This window comes from Porites lutea, chromosome 2, assembly GCF_958299795.1.
Source record: "Porites lutea chromosome 2, jaPorLute2.1, whole genome shotgun sequence".
NCBI classification, from domain to species: domain Eukaryota; kingdom Metazoa; phylum Cnidaria; class Anthozoa; order Scleractinia; family Poritidae; genus Porites; species Porites lutea.
The window spans coordinates 15,884,444-15,891,014 of record NC_133202.1 but is presented as its reverse complement, the minus strand read 5'-3'; the positions used below and the strand labels follow the sequence as shown (position 1 = coordinate 15,891,014).

At 39.4% G+C, this 6,571-nt stretch overlaps 2 protein-coding genes across 4 annotated transcripts in view; one reads left to right on the top strand and one right to left on the bottom strand.

Moving 5' to 3' along the window:
• Positions 1–470, bottom strand: part of LOC140927863 (uncharacterized) — a 1,837-nt gene extending 1,367 nt beyond the window's left edge. Inside the window, exon 1 of one of the 2 annotated variants that reach the window (XM_073377554.1) lies at positions 420–470. The gene's annotated coding sequence lies outside the window, so the exon portion shown is untranslated. Of the gene's footprint in view, positions 1–317; positions 392–419 lie in introns of those variants that run through there. The other variant, XM_073377555.1, reaches the window with a different exon arrangement.
• Positions 471–3,642: 3,172 nt separating this feature from the next.
• The window catches only part of LOC140927860 (uncharacterized), a 39,451-nt gene continuing 36,522 nt past the window's right edge, over positions 3,643–6,571 (top strand). For both annotated transcript variants that reach the window (XM_073377552.1, XM_073377550.1), the window contains exon 1: positions 3,643–3,852. The gene's annotated coding sequence lies outside the window, so the exon portion shown is untranslated. The remainder of the gene's footprint in view (positions 3,853–6,571) is intronic.

Genomic DNA, 6,571 nt, shown 5'->3' with positions numbered 1-6,571 from the left:
GGTAGCGCGAAGTTTGTCAGCTTGTAAACATTGCAAAATAGACGTACACACTGTTCGAATACAAATTCCTCTGAGTCGATTAAAAAAGCCTCTATGTTAAACGAAATACCAAGAAGAAGGGTTTGCCAGAATAAATCAGTGTTATTCAAGCTAGCTATAGCAATCTATGGGTTGTACTCGTTGAGAAAATCGGAAAAGAAAAGTAATTATACCACGCGGCATTACGTTGAATGAAAGCAACCTGTTCGCTGAAGGCTAGTTTGACATGCGAAGAACAATTTTTCAGTAAAAAAAAAAATGAGTCCAAGAATACTTACAAAACATTGTTTTAAGCATAAAGGCAATCATTGTGCATAGTTCGGCATCAAAATAGCACAAAAGTAAGCTAAAAGGGTTCAAAACAAAGATTAAGTACTCACGTTTTCGTCGCGACGTGAAACCTCACGTTCTCACGTTCTCGACTTCAGGACTTCATGTCACAACGTGTTGTACATGCGCAGTGACATCTCCAAAGAAATGTCACGTTTCCGGTTGCCGTCGTGAGGCCGGCGACGTCTGTTGCTTAAGGTGCCTAATAACGAGGCCCGACGGTCTTAGACGGCTTTTTATTTTATCTTAGTGATTTCAGAACAGACCTCTTGAGCTAGGGTAAGATACCCGTTTTTTTAATTATTTACTTACAAATATAGTGTGGTCAAGAGGTCAGAAATCGGATGTGCAGTCCGTACGGACCTAGCCCCCCTCAGACCACTGGGCTGGTTTCTCAGTACGTACACCGCCTGAGTTCAAATTCCCAAGACCATGTTTGAAAATTACAGACTGGTAGGCTTCGTGCGCCTATTTAGTACTTTTATATATTATATTTAGTACCAGCCTATTTTTTTTTTTTTTTTTTTTTTTAATCTAATGTTACTAGCCAGTGGCGGCCACCGTTTTGGGTATACGGTATCCAACATGACTTCGGGTAACGGTATGTTAGGTTTCCTTTAGGTTTGAACATGTGCTGAGAAACATTTGGGCTGAATTTCGGTTTATTGACAAGCTTATTTAAGGTATTATTATTCCCACTGATCGACCTTGAATAGCTTGTTTTATAATCACTGTGCAGGGCATGCAAAAGGTTATTATTGTTATTATAGTTAGCTATCGCAAAAAATGTAGAAAAACTAAGGAACAGAGAGGACGCACCTTTTAATTTAAATGTTCAGTGTTCACTTTAAGAGGAAAGAGAAATAAAGTGCGGTTTGGTTAGTTAGTAGCATCAAAGAAGGCAATTATGCTAGCACGACTTGATCTCTCAAGTTTGAGCCTTAACTGCATCGCCATTAACAAAGATTACAAAATACCGGAAAGTCACCACAGTTGATGAAGATGAAAATTTGTCATGATCAGTACTTTCAGGGCTTTGGTTTATAGCAGAGTGCATGCTTTAAAATCTCCCTGAACCGACTTCCCTGAGTTTTACAGGCACATTTTTTCAGAACTGTATTCTAAAAAGAGTCGCTATATAACATAAGAGTTTCCATAGCAACGTTATGACGCTACTGCCTAGTTTACTTTTAATGATTTTTTTGGCAGTGGAAAATCTTTGAAGTAGCCACGTCGATGTCAGCCTGCGCCACAGACGGAACCAAACTTTTTGGTTACGTCCGACTGCTGAACAGCGCCGAAATTCTTGTTCTGGGTCCCCACCTGTGTACCAGGGTTTAAGTACGCGCCATGATTGGCAATTCCGATGTTGATTTGCCAATTAGGTTGAAGGGAAAGTCGAAACGCATTGTCTCCGGTAATTCTTTGTCCGTTGGGGGCCCAAAACAAAGATATCGGCGTTGCTTCCCAGACGTTACTAACAGGGGTTAGATTACTACTGATAACTGGCTAATATATGCGCAATGGCAATATGTTTAGTTGCCTTAAAAGCTATCAATGATGATAAATATAGAGAAACAATGGGAAAGAGAGAAAATATTTTATTTCTGGTCGAATCAGAAAGTAATTTAATAGATATTAACTTTTTTTACCAAATTAAAACACTGTAAATAAGTCCACTTAAAGGCGGGATTTAGAAATTGATTAATAATTTTTTTAGTTTTATCCCTTTGGATCTGGCTAAAGTAGTCTCAGCTGTGCGAATTTATTTGCGTCCAGCTTGTACTAGAAAGCGTGCAGTAAAAAATTTTAGTTCTGGCCCCAATTGTTCAAAAAGGTGGATAACGCTATCCACTGGTGAGAAGAAATCATTATCCAATGGATAACGCGGTTGGTTTCAAAAATACTTATCCGAAGGAATAGCGCTGAAAGGCAAAAAAATGGTAAACGTCCGTATTTTGCGTCAGTAACAGGTAATAATAATTTAATTTTATTGATTTGTATTGCGCAAATATCAATCCAGGGAAAGAAATTTTCATCTGCGCACTTAATACAGGTGCTAAATAGCTCTTGAATACGAAATCAATTTCGTGCATTTAGTTTGCTTTGGATCTATTCATTTAATTAATTTGCAATTTCCGCTTATAGACAGTAGAATTTCTCTATTTTAGAGTTTTTTAAGGGGGCTATTCGCGTATATTGCAGATGGATCCGCCCAAACTATGGTCATTTAATTTTTTCATCGCGCACGTTTACCATATTGGTGTCCCGAAACAATGAAACGGCGGCCATGTTGGTGTCTTACATCTTAAATTCTCCACTAAACCTTCTTTTTTTGTTTTCGCTGGTAGCAGAGGCCTCATTTCTCTAATATTCCCGCCCGATCATGATCAATACTAGGAAAAATAGGTCTCTGCTTGTAAGATGTCAGAAATAGCATCTTTATGGATATACGAAAAAGGCTCGAGTGACTACACACATGGAAAACAGGATGGCGCGAAAACAAGTGACCTTATGGCAGGTACAACTTCAGACCATGTAGTCAATCGAGCCTTTTTCGTGCATCCTTGAAAGCGCCATTTCTGATGTCGTCAGCTTTTTGAACAGTTTATTTTAAGAGCAGTTAGGGTTGAGATCCCTTGAGAACTTTGTTTCAAGCAAACTTCCGGGAGCGTCTTTTTATTTATCTTTAGCAGGCGCGCAAGGACGATTCAAGTGGTCAGGCGTTGGAATAGACCTTTTTATAGCTTGTATGTTTTGTTTTCTCAATTCAGACTACATGATATTCTCCAGGGCCCAGGTTTGCTTCTCAAGCTTTCATATCTGAAATCAAATTTCGAACTAACCCTGGGTTAACTTAACCCTGGTGTGAACAACCCGGCCCAGGGAATTTGCCTTTTGTCCTTTCTGAGATTATGCATACATAATGCACGTGAATAGCACGATATTTGAAAGGAACTGTTACCTGAGGTATCATCACTTGTTCTCAAATGAGAATTAAAACATTCAAGCCAAAAAGGTCTATTTTGAGGCTAAGGCACGTTGCTCGGCAGCTCCCAGTCGACCAATTGGCATTATGCATGCCGTTTATTCAGTCACTGTGTCAGCCTTATACCTTGTGGGAACGCACTGGGTATCCAAAGACATGAAAACAAAAAGTGACAGACAAACTAAAAATAATCAAAATAATAGAATTAGGGAAAAACCCCTATGTAACGCTTGACCTCTCATGACAAATGCAATAAGGAAATAAGAAAACTTAAACTAACTTAAGAAGCACGAACCCAACACGGAAACCTCTTCCAATATACTTAGTGGATTTATACGGCTCTAGTTAAAATCCATTGCCTCTCACCTCTTTACAAGACCAATCGTTTCACACAGTTGCAAAGCTAGAAGGGAGCACTTATACTGGAACTATCAGCGAAGGACAGAATTCCTATAGTCGATTCTGATACGGCCGGCTAAGCAAATTTGTGCAAGGTAATGGCAACTACCTTTATTTTATTTCTGATTTCGTTTCCTCAGATCATCCGTTTCATGTTGGTGCCTTGCATTTGCACAAAATTAAAGATTAATGCTGATAACCGTATTAGTAAACGTTGCTTCCAGAGTTAGCTAGCCGACTTGAGGTGTTGTGTAACCGGTTTTGTGTACGTGCGTCCTTAGCTTTGACTACTGGGCCGGAATCTAAAATCTACGCCATATTAGAACACATATCCTCAAAGGAGATCTTTTATTGGCACTTTCTGAAGTTCAGCTGATCGTTAGGTATTCGGATTATATTATGGGCCTGTTTACATGGAGTGGGGGACCCCGGTCTAGTGGAGTAGGTTTCTTTTGTTTTGTGTCCCCCAGAGCATGAAAACAAAAGAAACCGACCCCACTAGACCGGGGTCCCCCACTCCATGTAAACAGGCCCTAACTTGTCGTGTTCTCCTTTCGGCATTTAACAATGTTCATTGAAGTGAAGAGAGTAATTATTGCCTACTGATAAACGATCGACGTATTTACAAATTTACATGTGGCATGAAACACTTCCATTTTTACGTTTTTAACAGTCTATTGTTTAGCAATTACATACAGGTAGCCGACGGGGTATTTCCTATTAAATTCTAATTTTGACAAGCCTATCTACACTGTATATAGACTAGTCAAAACAACTAGAAGTTACAAGCTGTAGTCCGAACGCGCGGCTTCGAAGTACCATTTAAGTTGTACGTGGCGCATTTGACCACTCTTTACTATGTGTAGGGTAGAGGAAAAGGCAGTTAAATCTCACATTATATTTCCGTCTTTTTTACCCGCTTTTTCTTCCGCCTCCCTTGTTTTTTTTTCCCTTTTCTCTTTTCTCCCTTATTTCCCCCTTTGTCCCTTGTTTTGGGATAATTAGTCAATTTATGACTTCTTTTCCTTCCACTTATAATGTATAATTATTAATATAAAATATTTAGCCATTTCTGCTTGGCTTAAAATTATATTCCTGACTAATTCTTCAAAACATGCTACGGCTGATAAAATCAAGAACAAAAGCATCACATTGTCCAATAACAGAGTAGAGTTATTGGACGAACGATATCAGTGGCGCTGCGCTCTCTTTGTCGAGTAAGCGCCAAAAATGTTAGAAAATCTTTAAATGATTAACCAGGACGAGACAGCCAAATAACTGACCCAAGCTAATCTAAAGACCTTGCAAGAATATATACACAAAGAAAGTTGTTTACCCTAACCCTAACCCACTGCTACTTGAAGAAAGTTTGCATGAAAACTCAGTCGTTCACATCATCTTAGTGGCGGTGCTTGACTTAGAGTTAGCTGTATTCGTAGGCTACCAACTGATTCCGATAGTAAATTACTTGTTCTCATCAGACTCTAAATCCCCACTTATGGACGTGATGAGGTGCGATAGTTATGCATTACAAATTGCACTCTTTTAGTGGTCCCTTGATTTAATTTAAACCGTTACGGTATGGCACCTGAAAGTTCCCGTCTAACTTGCCATCACCCATATGTCTGTACAGGTACCGATAACGACTAACTAACTTTCCGAGGGAGGTTATCATCTTCTTCACTAAAAAACATCGTCGCCAGATCTCCTCAGACATCAGTCTCAACCGGAGGGCTCACCTAAATCGTCATTTCTCCTAATTTTCAACTCATCAAACTTATTCTTTTCCAACGCAGTTTCAACTGGATACTTAAGTTGAATTTTAGTTGAAATATATTATGAAACAGAACATGCGTGAAATACAGTGAACTCAATAGGGCATTGGTGTCCGGGCTCGTTGCCCGTTTTGACGGTACTCGCTGGGCACTAATGTGAACACGCCCTTTTTTCAGGTATACACGCCAGACTTCGAGCATGGTGCCGGTTTTCTAGTACAAATTGGAGACCTTTAACTTTGTTCACTCCTTAAATGTACGTGTGTTCATTTCTCATATCGGTTCTGGGGCAATCTATTGCTTTTTACTCGCAGCTGCGCTCACTTTAAAAGTGACGTTTGACAGTACACAATTTCATACTTACCGAAGGTACTCAGGCATAAGTAGAGGTGGCATAAGTAGTGGCGGCCTTGGTGGATAGCAGTCTCCTCGATACTGCATAATTCTTCATATCATAGTTAGCCTCGGTCTATAAAAGTTAGTATTCATTGCCACTGAAATACTAGTTTTGTACTGTGACTTATACGTCTGTATTTAGTTCGCTGTTGCCAAATGCCAATAATTAACCACTATTGAATTACATCTTACACACTCGCGATTAATTTTTCGACATATGTTTTAATAACACAAGAAACCTCGTGTTTTGAAGTAGAAGAATCTGCTTGGGGTTCTGGACAAATGCTGGAACAGCTTTCATGTTAGACGTCAGTCAGTATCATTTTACATTTTTCTTATCTCCCGCGGTCCACTGACCTTACATGAGGGTCTCAATGGGGTTAACCGATAGGCGTAAAACGGCCAAAAATTTAGTCGATAGCCGTAAAAATTAAAAAATTTTAACCGTTAGCCGTAAATAGGGTAAAAAAGAGTTAACCGTAAAAGAAATTGTTACCTACAAAGATTTGCTACTTTTAAGGAAGGTGCTAAACTCACTTATGGTTGCGTTTTTTATTTCTCGACTGGTGTGACTCCGTACGCACGTTAGGCGAAGCGCCTTTTAGATGTTAACCAAGACTTTCTCTTTTTCCGACGCTCTCTC